At 44.9% G+C, this 15470-nt stretch overlaps 1 long non-coding RNA gene across 1 annotated transcript; it reads left to right on the forward strand.

Annotated features, from left to right (window-relative positions):
* Positions 1-7945: 7945 nt before the first annotated feature.
* On the forward strand, positions 7946-13428 carry LOC124854770. The gene is made up of 2 exons (XR_007034832.1): positions 7946-8188; positions 13079-13428. It is a non-coding gene; the product is annotated as an uncharacterized LOC124854770 (long non-coding RNA).
* The last annotated feature ends 2042 nt before the right edge of the window (positions 13429-15470 follow it).

Here is a 15470-nt window from a genome sequence, read left to right on the forward strand (position 1 = left end):
CCCTGGTGATTAATAACTTTCTAGAGCAGTAATTAGTACACTCACGTTTGGAAGAAGTAACTAGAGACTAATTCATTTCTACTTTGCATTAACTTGCCCAACACTACAAATCAGCTAAGCTAACTAAGCTAATTTGACTTAGCATCCAACCCAGTAGGAAAATGAAGGAAACTTATATTTTAAGTCAAATTGAATTAGTTCTCAGATCTATAAATACAGAACTGTCTGAGGTTACTGTCAAACTGAATAAGTTAGTAACTGAACTGTTTGAGCTGATCAACTAACCACAGCTAATCTATTATAGCTGTTAAAGTAACCAGTTAGCTAACCGGTTAGCTGGTGTTAGCTAACCGGTTAGCTGGTGTTAGCTAACCGGTTAGCTGGTGTTAGCTAACCGGTTAGCTGGTGTTAGCTAACTTTAACCATCGTTTGCAAACGGTTCACAGAAGTAAAAGTCCACTCTCCACTCACCTGAACTAGCTCCACCCTGTTTAACCTCCCACACGAGCTGCTAACGAGCTGCTAACGAGCTGTTTCAGCTGCTGAACAAACCGCTACGAGGCTAAAACAGGCAGTTAGCTCCTCAGACACCGTCAGTGACAACAGCTGGGAGAGATGGAACAAACATCTTTATCATTTGTATTTAGAAAGAGTAAACAGGCCGAATTCACCATCACTATCTGGTTAGTCTGTTGCACTAGTACAAGTACTGATAACCACGAGGTGACTAACTTTAAAAGTGGAGTAAAGTTAAAAACGCGATGATTCTCATACAAGTTCTGAATAAATGAGGAGCGTCTTGTTTCTGCGTTAGTTTCCGTTGGTTTGCAGAACACTGACGTCACATGGACTCTACACGTGTGTTTCATGCGTGTCGCTCACATGTTTGATTCAAATGGTGGAAACAGCAGCAGCTCCCCGCCCTGATGAGGATGAGGAGCAGGTGAAGAGGCTCCATGAAGATCCAGCTCCACCAACTCCACCCTTCCTCCACCTGTCTTCCACCTGTCCACCAACTCCACATTAACCAGCTCCACATGTCCTCCACCTGTCCACCAACTCCACCTGTCCACCAGCTCCACCTGTCGTCCACCTGTCCACCAGCTCCACCTTAACAAGCTCCACCTATCCACCAGATCCACCCTTCATCCACCAGTCCACCAGCTCCACCTCACTCCTAACCCCCCTCCAGCTGATCTACCTTCTTAAAGACACAGCATCCATCTGACGCTCCGTCTCTTTGTGTCAGAGTTTGGTCTCCTCCACCTCCTGAGGGACACACTGTGAAGCTGCTTCATGTTCCTCTGTGTCCAGCAGCTGCTCTCTGGGTCTGTAGCTGCTCAGCAGGTGGAGCACAGACACTTTGTTTTACAGATGTTTCTCTGTGCAGATACTTTCACAGACATGATATTTATTAATAATTCTTTGTGAGAGAATTTGATTCTGTGTTAATGTGACATAAGACACAAACACCACATGTGTACAGATTATAACTGTTGGTGTTAAATCAGGATAATTACACTGCACTGAAATGTGAAACATATTAAACATATAACAACAACCTGTGTTATCAGAGTTTTATATAATTAAACATTGTTCCTGACTGATGCAGTAGTCACAGTTAATATCTGACGCAGTTATAAAACTAATAAAGAATGAAATACAGATGTGTTTCATCTGAGTTTCAGTATTAACATGAAGTCTTGAGTGTAAATGTAATGTTGTGTAAAGATCGATTCATCTGATCGAATGATAAAGTGCATCCACACAGTGCTGCTGGTCGTTCCTTCTGCTCCCAGTAGGAGGCAGTGTCGTGTTTCTGGCTTGTGTTTGGTGTTTTTTCACTGAAAGCAGTTTTTTATTTATCTGATTCTACTGTTTCCACTCAGCTTCTATTCCAGTGTTTCCTGTTCAACCAGTAAGAGGTGATGGTGGATTCCACATCTGTCCAGTTGTGTGTCCTCCTCATGCAGATTGCGTGATTTAAATCATTTGTGTTCCACGTGCATGTGACTTCTTCAGTTGTTGTTGTTTACTCCATCACAATACGTCTGTTTAAACACATAAAGACAATTCATCAAAAGAATGAGAATGAAAACCAGTTCTGTGCATGTAAGTGGGCTGACTTGCTATAAACCACAGCTTATTTATTAAGTATACTACTTACAATATTATACTTATTACTTAATTATTAATTACTAATTTACACATTTCATTTAAAACTGTAAATTCTATATTTGCATTCATATCAAAATATGTAAGGCTCCATATTATATATTACAATCTAAGTAATGTAATGACTTTGTGATTTTTTATGATCCTGTTTGCACCAGTACGACAACATAAACTAAACTTCAATAGGCCTTAATGCAAAACCTACACAAGGTAGATATGATGCACATTCATAAATAAATAAATATATCTGTGTCTGATCAAGTCAACAAAACGGATCAATACTCACACGATGCACAGACAGTAAAATGTGAGGCTCCATATTCTGGCCTCACAGGTTAAATTCATCCCTGGACTTTTGTGACCTGTCTTTAGAAACGAGTGAGAAGCTGTCGATGTTAATAAAGCTTTGATTTTTGAAAGAATAATTTAAAGCTGAGATTTAAAAATGAACAGAAATAATTTTGTAATTGCATTCAAATGTTTAGATATTGTCTGCATCATTTCTGATATTATAATTATAAAACCTTTAAGATATAGAACAGCAACAAAGCAAAAATGAATTATGAGACTGCAGCTAATGATTATTTTATTTAGCGATTACTAACTGTAGATTATTTTAGATCTATCAATAGAAATTGAATATATCTGTTTTCTATAAGCCAAAGAAATTCAATTCACTGTGATTTATGATTGAGAAAAATAGAAGATCCTCAAGTCTGAGAGGCAAAAACAAGAAATTGGTCAACTTTTTTATATAAGATAAGATTATTTAAAACATTAATTAAAACAATTGTTCTATGTATTTGCCATTTGACTAATAATTTCAGCAATGTTAATACAAATGCATTTTTTTAAACTGCAAATATACATAAAAAGGTGAAAAGGAATGATGCTTAAAAAATAAATCCATTAAAGACGAGGCTCATCTTTGAAGCTTTAATGAAAACTGAATTTCCTGACACAAACATCCAATATTAATAATCTTAATTTGGACAGATTTAAATGAACTTTAAATGTTTGTGCAGTTTAGAATAGAAGCTGCTGAAAACATCAGGATCCCGTCAGCACAAAGAGCCACGACACGTTTCTCCAATTTACCCCCAAAATCCAATAAGTTACACAAATATGTGCATTTCACTTCCTTCCTCTCACAAACCAGGCAGAGAGAAAAAAGACCTGATTGTCAACATCTGTTTTCCTCTCCCTCCTCTTTGTGGAGCACGGCGGTGCCTCCGGGGCGTCGCGGCAGCAGCACCCTGCCACCCAGCACTACACCCACCCACCATCCGTCGCTGCACCCGCCGTCCCACTGAAGCTCACTGAAGCCAAAGTGTCCATATGAAGACACATTAACAGGGACATTTCCCCGAGTAGCTCGCCAGCTGTCCTCCCACCGCCACAGTCACCACATCAGCCATATTAAATGACCCTTTGTCTTCTCCTCCTCCAGACTCCGTCCAAAAGAGCTTGTTCGAGTCGTCTCCTGTGAGTTCTCTCCTCCTTCTCCCCCTGATTTTAAATGTGTTGCTCTGGAGCATGTGGACTAGCAGAACATTAGAGCTTCGCTCAAACGGAGCATTTGACAAAAGCCAGGAAGCTGCGCTCCAAACAAGAGTGTTTGTTTTCATGCATTTTCCCCTCGTCCTGATTGCTGTCAGATGCCTTTGTGTTCCAGGTGGTTGAGGCTGCAGAGGCAGATCCACACAGAGACATGAACACCCCCCCTCACGTCTGCTGCTGTCAACATGCTGCACTCACTGCAAAGTGTAAATAGGCCCAATGACTGAGATCCTGGACAGGAAGTGATTCCTGTCAGGGGCTGGAGTCAGGACCATCACTGAGGCTCTGATCTGGGTCTGAGGTCTGAGGTCTGAGGTCTGATTGCTGTTTGGTTCTGGCAGAATCGTCTCGTAGTGATGATCAATGCTCTAACTGCTGACCCTCTGATTGGTGGACAACCCCCTCTACCCCCTGAGCCACAGCCGCCCGGTGGTTTTTCTCAATCTTTGAATTGGGACCATGGACTGTAAATAAAGATGGATGACATGACAGCTGTCGGAAGCGAAGCCAAATCAATAAGTTTGATTTGAATTCGTTATGATTGACAGCTGAGACTGACTTGAGATAGGTTGAGCACGTGTGGGCGGGACCTCCTTCCTGCAGCTCCACGACTTTCTATTGCTCTGACGCTTTATTGTACGTATTTATATTTTTGTATTTTCTTACTTGGATATATATATTTTTTTAAGTCTAAAAGACATGGTGTTCATAGTGGGCAAAGAAAGAATGTCATTGTACAGGAGTGTATGTATGACAATAAACTCTTTGAACCTTGAACTCCACGATCCCGACGCCTCAGAAACTTCATCCTCGGTGCAAGATGTTTGTATCTGGGATAGTGTGGCTTCATTTCTGAATAACTGGGAGGAGTGGGAGACATAAGACATGTCATCCATCTTTATTTACAGTCCGTAGCATCTTGTTACTTCATTATCACACAAAGTTAATCTCTTAAATAAAGATGTATCTCTTTATCAGAGGAGACCTTCTCTTATTCTTACAAGAATATAACATTTTATTATTAGTAGAATTGATAAAAGTAAATCTTTTGCACTTCTTATAATCATTAGTCTATCGTAGCGTTACCTGCCATTAACTGAGAGCAGCACGAAACTGTATTTAGAGCAGAATACTCCAACGTACGGCTCTTTCCATGGTGTCCTGAACGCAGCCCGAGGACAGTAATCAGGACCTGCTGGACTCGTGCTCTGATGATTAGAAACACACCACAGATCATCCAGACATCTGCTTTAATGAGCAAAGGAAACAAATCATTGTAATAATGACTTCATTGTTCTGCAGTGGTGAAAACATCCCCTGGCAGCTGCAGACGCTGCACCTACGGCTGCAGCAGCAGAGCCCGGCAATCAGTCTGGAGAGCAACTGGAATTAAATAAAGACCTTCTTGAAAATGGATTCATCCATTCAGTCATTGATCGGGAGGCGACAGCTGGAAATCATCTGGAAGGTTCTTACCTGAGTTTCTGTACGATACAGTTTACTACAGCAACAGCGTGATAAGAACTACCTAGAATGACAGAAATCTATTTGAGTTTGTAGCTTGTCCATGTCCCATCTGCTAACAAGGAGGAGGTGGATGTATAAACCTGTATTGCAGCCAGCCACCAGGGGGCGATTGAGTCATGTCGTCCATGTTTATTTACTGTCACTAACTTTTCCCCTATAACAAGTTAGATATAACAGATAAAATATATCAGGCTCTGCTGAGAAAATATTACATTATTGTAAAAATTACAAAAACATATTTGGTGTGTATTTGTTTTTCTTAATCAATCACTCACATTTCATTTGTATGGCCCATATTCACAAATCCCAGTTTGTCTCATACACGTCCTGCTGCTAACACGGATCATCTCCATGTCTGCAGACAGGAAGTGAAAGACAAGTGGTCGTCCTCTGTCAGTGAGTTGGTGAATACAGTCGGAGCTGTGAGGAGGACCAGTCTGTCACTGGTGATCCTCCGTGGAATCCAGTGAACCACTGAGGTTAATATATTCTACTGGAGAGTCTCCACACACCAGAGCTGACACCTCCACTGTACAGCAGCTGCTCCACTGCAGCCTCCGTCACCGTGTGTGTGTCGTCCAAACATATTGATCGAGAACGAGGAGGCTCCCACAGAGCCCAGAGGCTGTGTGTGTGTGTGTGTGTGTGTGTGTGTGTGTGTGTGTGTGTGTGTGTGTGTGTGTGTGTGTGTGTGTGTGTGTGTGTGTGTGTGTGTGTGTGTGTGTGTGTGTGTGTAGGGTTTTTGAGCGTTGGCCATAAGCACCATCTGCCTCTCCGTCACTCAGAGCCAAGATGTTCGGTCAGACTGAGCTTGGACGTGGTTTTGCAGCTCAGCTCATTCTCTCTGCTCGTTGTGTTTTTATTTCTTTGTGTTGGTGGATGTTCGACAGAGAGGAGACACGATCTTCAACATCCATCCTCAGTCAGCTGCTGAGACGCGGAGGAAACACTGTTAAATCTAACTTGAAGCATCTTCATCCCCTCGGACTGAGGAGGACACAGCTCCTCTGTGTCTGACATCAAGGATTCACAGTTTGTTCAACTCGACTCAGTGTAGATTTTAAAAGCAGGTTTTGTGTGTAAGGGACTGTGACAGAAACAGATCTCATTTAAATGGACAAACTATGTTTAAAATAAAATCAAATACAAATATTTACTCCAACAGTAAATTAATACAAATCAATGTCACAAACTTTACAATCAGAAGTGTTGAATCTCCACCAACCAACTAACCATCTGTTTATGGTTTATATAATATTATTTATATGACTCATTGCAACACTGAAGCTGCCTGTCGTACGTACGATGTAACATCAAACCCACATACGTCTGAATAATTGAATTATATCACTACAATACAACACAATACAATACAACACAATACAACACAATACAACACAATACAACACAATAAAAACTGATTCAGTGTGTGGACAGAAATGTAAATCATTTTCAGGCCTTTTTAAAACTTTTTATCGTTCCTCGTATATTTATAAAATCCCAGTGTTTTGCAGGTTTGGTGACGAGTCTGTTGGACGTCATCTCTTCCTTCGGATACTCTGAAATATACGGTTGTTCCCATATTTTCCCTCAGAGCCGTAGAACTTGATATCAGATTTTGGAAGTTGTTATAAATGAGGTCACGGGCAGAAGGTGTTGCTGTGATTCTGTCGGCTGCTTGTTTATCTCCACCAGAGGAACAAATGTCACAGGTCACCTGACAAAGATGCTTAATAACAGACAAACACCTTCACGTCCAGATTAATGAGGAGTTTCATGCGTGTCCTCCTCAGCGTTATTTCCCTCCGATGACTCCATGCAGTGTCCTTGAAGGCTATTTATACCCTGCGACCTTTAGCCGTGTCTTAATGGATTATCAGGAGGCCTCATCCATTCTGCTGGGTGAGGGCTGACGGTCACGTTGGCACAGAACATTGAAGTTTTGGAGTGATTTGTTCGGCGGTTTTCCTGATAGAAAAAATGCACAGAGGCGTTGCACTTCCCTCCAAACAGGCCCCGAAGACACCGGAGCGGCAGCCAAGTGACGCTGCTGCCAAAAGTGCCGCAGCTCTTCCCCTAAAACTAGATATTGTTCAGTTTGTGTTGGCATCCGAGCGGACAGGCGGGGCGGGTAGCCAGAGACACCGCGGCTGTGCTGATGTCCATCTTGGCACATCACAGCCGATCAGGAAGAGAGACGGTGAGTGGCAGCCAAGCCTGTCATCCTCATGTCCTGTGACAGCCACACACACACACACACACACACACGCACACACACACACACACACACACACACACACACACACACACACACACACACCCTGCTCCAGCCCCAAACTTCCCTCCTCCAGCTCGTCCTCTTCCTGTTGGACCGAGGTTCCTCTGCTAACTGCAGCGACTGTTAGGAACAAGTTCACGTTATAAATAAAATGTTGTGTAGTTTCAACTTTCATATTAACTGTCTTGTTTATCAGCCCACAGACACGTTCGTCCCTCCGGTGAAACAGCAGAATGGACGCAGGTGGTTTTCTTTTGTTTTTACCACAATCAGCTGTAAAGAGCAGGTCCAATAACATGGTGACATGGTGGTTTTGGGATGTGGGGGGGGTTTGAGTGAAAGCTGGATCTAAGATCCCCCCCCTCGGTATAATGCCTCCTTTGTTGTGACAGCAGATTAGAGACTGGAACTGAAGTTCACAGAATACCTGCTGTCCCCTGAGTGCACCGTCTGAAAGCTCACTTCTATTCCTCGTACCTTTGAAATCTTCTTCTCCAGGCAGCCGCTCCGAGCCGGGTCGCTTTCATCAGCTGGGTCGGCGGAGGCCGGCGGTGGAGTTCGAGCCGCCGGCCTCCGCCCGTCCATCTTGACCGCAATCTTCTTTGATACCCGATCGGCCGAATGTCACGACGGGAAACTTCAGCTGAGGTTTGTTTTATCAATGAACTCTTCCTAAAGGTCAGCTTTGTGTTTAATGAACTTTTCTTCTGTGGTTGAATCTGAAATCAACGTTTAGCACAGTGTTCGCTGTAAAGACCTGGATGACGGATCCTTATGAAGGTTTCAGATCTCAGACTAACTTCAGAGACCAGATGATGATCTACAGCAGAACCACACAACGGGATTCAGCCTGGTCTTTACCTCGAGTTTGACATTAGCTGCTAACAGAACGTTCTGTTTACATGTTACAGTCGGATCATGACCAGCATCAACATTACGTCCACGATGTCATACGTCCAACGTTACACTTGAGTCCAGGTCAATGCGTCTTCCAGCTGTTGCTACAGGACTTTATAATGTGAGACATACATGTCCATCATTATTCAGACTTTGGTCTTAATCAGGTTATTATTGGAATATTGTTGTTAACGAGCCTCAGAGACAGAGACCATGTGATGTGAATCCCACTGGTCACTGAATCATCAGCAGTTTGTGTTGAGTTCCAGACGAGCATCAACCCACCGTGACGTCACCTACCACCTGCACCCATTGGACGGTTCTAGCTGTCAATCACACTGTGGTATCCACCCCCCAATACAGTGCTTTTTGGTCCCAGAAGAAACTTCCTTCAGGGAACCGTTCCCTCACTGCACTGAACCAACAGTCAGAATGAGATCCAACACATTGAAGACATTTAAAGTTTGTTGTTTGTGTCTGGAGGAAGAAATAAAAACTGGAGCACGAGGCTGTGCCTCCTGCTAGAGGAGCACGAGGCTGTGCCTCCTGCTAGAGGAGCACGAGGCCGTGCCTCCTGCTAGAGGAGCACGGGGCCGTGCCTCCTGCTAGAGGAGCACGAGGCCGTGCCTCCTGCTAGAGGAGCACGGGGCCGTGCCTCCTGCTAGAGGAGCACGAGGCCGTGCCTCCTGCTAGAGGAGCACGGGGCCGTGCCTCCTGCTAGAGGAGCACGAGGCCGTGCCTCCTGCTAGAGGAGCACGAGGCCGTGCCTCCTGCTAGAGGAGCACGGGGCCGTGCCTCCTGCTAGAGGAGCACGAGGCCCTGCCTCCTGCTAGAGGAGCACGAGGCCGTGCCTCCTGCTAGAGGAGCACGAGGCACAGCCTCCTGCTAGAGGAGCAGGAGGCCGTGCCTCCTGCTGGAGGAGCAGAGGCCGTGCCTCCTGCAGAGGAGCACGAGGCTGTGCCTCCTGCTAGAGGAGCTGCTCCTTCCAGAAGGAACCTGCTCCCTGCTGATGAATGAAGACATTAATTGAAAATGGTCACTAGGAGATCCCAACATGAGGAGGAGAGACAGCCAGATAAAGTGCTGAAAGAAAAATGAGACGCTGGGAGGAAAATGAGGGAGAGGGGGACAAAGGACAATGTGTGGATTGAAGGTGATCTCCTCCTCTCTCTCCTCTCTCTCTCTCTCTCTCTCTGTCTCTCTCTCTCTCTCTCTCTCTCTCTCTCTCCTCTCTCTCTCTCTCTCTCTCTCTCTCTCCCTCTCTCTCTCTCTCTCTCTCTCTCTCTCTCTCTTCTCTCCTCTCTCTCTCTCTCTCTCTCTCTCTCTCTCTCTCTCTCTCTCTCTCTCTCTCTCTCTCTCTCTCTCTCTCTCTCTCTTTCTTTCTTTTTCTACACTTTACTTTATTTTACTGTAATAATTCAGCCCATGTGAATTTTGTGTGATGAGCATTTATATGTAAAACCATCTCCTTCAATAACTTCAGTTAGAGATAAAGCAAAACTCCAGAAAGTATGTTTTATATTATATATATATGTATATTTGCTATATATATATATATATATATATATTTGTATATATATATGTATATTTGTGTGTATATATATATATATATATATACAGTATATATATATGTATATATATATACAGTATATATCCCTAAACCACAGATTTCCGTCTCCTCTCACCTTCTGCAGCTTCTCTATGTAAATTCAACACAAACCCAACGTCGGCCATCTTCTTTATTCCCTGTTCAAGCTGGAACGTGCCACAACACGTCTCTTCCTCTCCACAGGATGGGATTCGTGCTGTTCCCCCCCCCCCGGCCCTGTTTTTAAAAACCTCGACCTGAGCTCTGACCGTGTCGTGCCGTCGTCGTCACGGTTTCCCGCGGGCGGCGATCTGCCACGGCCACCAGCCCCGTCCGTTTATTTCTCCAGGAAGCAGCACGGCTCGTTTCCCCTCCTCCTCTCACTTGAACTGCTGTTTAGCATAATTAATGTGATCGGCCCACAGCGAGGCTCAGTGCGCGGCCTCCTGCCACCGGGAATCACATCGCTGGGTTAACTGCTTTAACGGCAGAGTGGACAAGGCCGCGGCTGAACACTGGAGAGAGATCAGCCTCTGAACATGTCGAACTTCACAGAGATGAGCTGAGGATTTTACTGTTTGACCTCAGGGATGATCTGTAACATCTGTACCTTCACATTGCTGCAGGTGAATCCAGCTCTTGGATCTCGTGTTATTTAGCTTTACCTCATAAGAGTGATTGTTGATTGTTTCAACAAGGTGTCCCTCACTTCCTGCCCTTGTGTCTCTAACGTCTTCTCATTGTACCAAAACACAACTAGAATATCTCAGATACCAACGCTGCCATCTTGTGCTTTGGATATCGTTTGGAGTCAAGAGGGTTTGGCTTCTCTTGACCTGTCGTCCATCTTTATTTACGCTGCTCAGCTGTTTGAACTGTGAAAACTGAACCTCTGCTGAAATACTGAACATTATAACTTTCTATGGTAAAACTGGAACATTATGAACTCTGAAGTACATTCAAAGTAGAAATGCAGAATCATATAGATCCAAATATTCTCCAGAAACATTTTGGGGGAGAAGTCGACAATCAGAAAAACATTAAAACGTTGTTGTTGCAGTGAATGTAGATTCTTGCACAGCTGGACAGATGTGATGGAGAATCTCTCTGCTGGTTTAAATATAACCTCAGTGCAATCAGGACGAGGGAGTGACCTCAAAGACTGAGCCAAACCTCCTCATCATCCTTCTCCCCATCCTCTTCCCCCATCCTCCCTCCTCCTCCTCCTCCTCCTCCTCCTCTTCATCCTCCTCCTCCTCCCTTCCGCACCTCCAACTCATCCAAAACATCGACACCGTGGAAGTTGTGGTTTTATTTTCTTGCCGCGCTGCACTAAGTTGTTCTTAATATGAGGGACATCAGATTGTGGCCTTTGTGGGAAGACGGCGCAGTGGAAACATATGTTGACCCCCCCCCCAGCAGATGTCCGACTCCAGGCTCCAACACGTCACTTCTGCTGTGAGTCCAGCCTCCTTCTCCTGGTTCACAACAAACAGGCACATTCAGGAGAAACACTCAACTCATTTCAACAGCTACGATTCATTAAGACGTTGTGATTGATGTGAGAGACGGAGGAAACCTCACATTAGATTGGACCAAATATTTGTCTTCATCAAAGTCTGACATGGAGGTTTGTTCTGCTGCGGTTTCCTGTGGGCTTCAGTCATGGATGTGTTTTGAGACCAGAGGATGTAATTCACCCTGTGAGCAGAAGACTGGACGCTCCTGGTTAGACGAAGAAAAACACCAACAAGTCTCATGAGAGGACGTTGGCGTTTTCATCATCTCTGAAGTTTCTGCTCAAAGTTAGAGACGAAGCTTTCTGTTAATGCTCTGCGTTCAACGAGCAGGAAGCATGTGGGCAGGGAGGGGGACGACGAGGGTTGTTCAAGATCTTCAGGATAAAAGTGATTCGACAGCTTCTTGTCTCCAAAGAGAACTTTTAAATTGATGTAGTTTTACTTTTGTATTGTGTTGTATTTTACTTTTTTAAAAACAGTAAGCTCTTTCTACTTTGCTTCTATTTTAGTAGAACTATTGCTCTGCTGAGCGGAGTGTTTCTTCTTGTCCAACAGCTTCATCGTGGACCCTGTGTTAAATGACAAATAAAACTTGAAGTGAAATGAAGGAGAAAAAGAAAATGAGGGAAAGGGCTTTTATTTCAAAATAAAAGAAAGAAAGAGAACATGCGGTGACGTGTGGTGGTGAAGAGCTGAAGTCTGTCTCTTGGCATCGTGACCGTCGTCCTCCCCTGTTCCCAGTGAGGACAGATTAACAGACAAGTGCAGCAGTCTGGCAGCCGTGCACCCCCAGAGAGAATTATCCCGCCCCTGTGCAGGGCCCGATACCACCGCTCCTGCAACAAAACAGCTTTTCACGCCCAAACGCCCAGAGGAGGACGGCACCATGATAAATAACAGTGCAGCTCAGAGGACGAGCGTCTCCAGCCGTGTCCCCGCTGCCAGAGAGGTGGGGACGGATCCAACCTCTACAGGCTCCGTTGTAGCTCTTCCTCTTTATCTCTGCTCTCCTGCTGCTCAGGAGCCTGTCACCTCTCCAGAGTTAAAAGCCCGACACAGACTCACAATGAGGAGGTGGCTGCAGCTCAGAGTGAGCCGAGGCCGAGGGTCAGCCGACTGAAAACAAAGCTTGGCTCGGCTCGGGACGCCTGGCTCCGTCCTCGCTGGCCCGATCCCTCGGGTCAGGGGGCACAGCGGTGGAGATGGAGGCCGATCAGGAGCTGGCTGTGAGGAGGTGGTGGTCTTCATCAGAGCCTGGCTCTGCTCCACCTCTGCCCCGAGTCCTGAAATCTGATCCTCTGCTCTTCTATCAGCCAACAGTAACATCCCATAATAACATCATGTGACTTCACTCATTCCCACTGTTTGTCAGGGGAGAAAAATACTAAAGAATCCGTCAGTGTGAAACAGTTCTTCCCTTTTCATTTAAAGGTAGTTCCTCACATACGTATGTTTTTATTTCTGGTTTGTTCCTTTTGGATTAAAAGATGATTTAATCTACAAACACCTGATCGAACTCATCTCTTCTCTCAGGAAACGTTCTGCTGCTGTGAGATGGGACGACCTCTGCTGCCATCGCATGAACATGAGATTTACCCATCAGCCTCTCTTCGTCTCCACAGGAAGTGACTGCACCGTTCACCGAATCCTCTCGACACTGATTCTACTGAAGACTGAACTGAAACCAGCTCGGACTTTATGATCCAACCTGTATTTGAACATGATCGTGTTACTGTCACAGACGGATGCAGCTGTCCACTTGTCCATGTGCTGCCACATCAATGTGACTGGACTTTAGGAACATGTGAAGAAAACATCAGATTTTAATTTAAGACAGAGCTCCAGTAAAATAAATATATTAAAATAATCATTTTGATCATAAACACAAGGTTTTATGTTTCATTAAAACATGAGAATCCTCAGATGATTTAAATATTTACATGAACATATTTTCATAATCACGTTATATTGTGTAATTCAGACGAACGTGTTCTCGTGATGGGGACTTCATTAAATCCAAACTGTGACATGTCTGAGAGGAAACAGAAAATATGTCGAGCGTTAATATTAAACAATTCGTGGCTGCAGGCGCGGACCTGCTCTAAAATATTTAAATTGAATCTGGAACAGAGCCACGGGAGCTTGTTTTAAAATCCTGTCTCTGCCCCGCAGGTTGGTGGGAGACACTTCGTCTTCCAGCTGCGGGTCAAATATTTTCCAAAATGTAAAAGTGGATGCAAATGGGACATATTTGAGCAGTTAAAGGCAGCGAGGCCAGATCGTGGCTCCAGGGTCCGTGTGCATGTGAGAGTCATCAGTCTTCTCCTGCTCCACCTGCTCGCTGGGGACGACAGGACGGAGGCCGTCCCTGATTAGCGCCCGATGCTAACTGCTGTGACAGAGGGGCCTGTTCAGGGGGGGGGCCTGCCAGGCGACAGGACTGATTAGTGTCGATTAATGGTTGTTAATATCATCGGGGACTTTTCACCGTGTCACCAGAGAACACACTCATTAATAAGTGCTTTTAATTACCGTCATTAGCCCGAGTTTGTCCTCTTCTAAACACTTGAGTTTGTTTCTGTGACAGAATCGTCCCCGAGCGGCACGAGGACGGAACCCTTCAGACGAGTTGAGAGAAACTTCAGAGAATCACAGATCTGTCCGACCCTGAAGGAAGCCGTCATCACAGTGATATATATATATATATATATGAATATTTCAACTTGAGTGAGTGAAGTAAATGACGTAAATCTGGTGTCTGTCACATTGTGTCATTGGCTGAGTGACGTGAACAGTGCGAATGACAAGTGGACACATCACAGTGGAGTTCAACTGAACTTTGACCCGTGATCTTTGCTGTGCGTACGTGTGACCAGGCCCGAACGGGAAACCGGTTCAAATCCCCTCTTTGCATTGGCTCTGTATCCCCGGCTTCACGTTCGGTGTGAGCTCACCGTACCAGACGCTCAGAAACCCGATGTTTGGTGTTTCCAGCGTCAGTCAGTTCTTCTGTGCTTCTTCTCTGCTCAGACTGTTTTGTGTCGTCAGACCTCGGGGTTCCTCAGAGTCTTTGTTCTCTCAGCCCCCTGTTGCTCCTTTAAGTTGACAGCTGCTGGGTAATAAGTGTTTAAATGAGATAATTAACGAGGCTGTCAAACCAACACAGTCGGCTCCATTAGAGCCGAGAGCCGTCCCTCCTCCTCCTCCTGTTAACACTGATCCTCTCACTCTGTCTCACTGCCTCATTACATCGAGCAGTTCAAACTAAAACTCGCTCGGAGCTGCAGGTCAGGACAGGAAGTGAGAAACGAGCTGCAGCTCCATCCAGGGCAGGAAGTTCAGTGTGAGGACTCATGATGGACGTTTGTTACAATTTCCTTCAGAAGTTAAACTTTATATCTGAGTTCATGAAGCACAAAAGATGATGTGTCTCACTTAACCAGTCGATTAAAAGGTGTCATGACAGTGAAGCTCCATTAAAACTCATCCATGTTGCTATGGTTACATCTGCTCTGTAGTATGGAGACGTGTGGAAACGATTCCCACATCTGCTTCCTGATTGGTTCTTCTTAATGGGGACTGTACGAAGAAGCAGCAGGACATTGTTCAGACTCGTTCATCCACACGGCGTCGGCCCTCATCACCAAAAGATCTGGAACCTCCTCGTGTTTCCAAGTGGACGTCTTCGTCTTCTACGTGTACGGCTCCTCTTCTTCATCCTGAGATGTTTGTGTTCTTCCAGTTTCACGTCCGTCACGTGTTAGAAACCTCATCAACACGTCCACTCGCTCTCTGGGAAGCTTCCACACATTGTCCTGCTGTCTCCTCACATGGACTCACTCTGACATGTTACACACATTTTACTAGGAGGCTGCAGGAGAAGATCCAGAAAATGTCCAGAGACACTGACTCAGACATTTTTCTC

This window comes from Hippoglossus stenolepis, chromosome 14 (genome assembly GCF_022539355.2).
Source record: "Hippoglossus stenolepis isolate QCI-W04-F060 chromosome 14, HSTE1.2, whole genome shotgun sequence".
In the NCBI taxonomy this organism is placed as follows: domain Eukaryota; kingdom Metazoa; phylum Chordata; class Actinopteri; order Pleuronectiformes; family Pleuronectidae; genus Hippoglossus; species Hippoglossus stenolepis.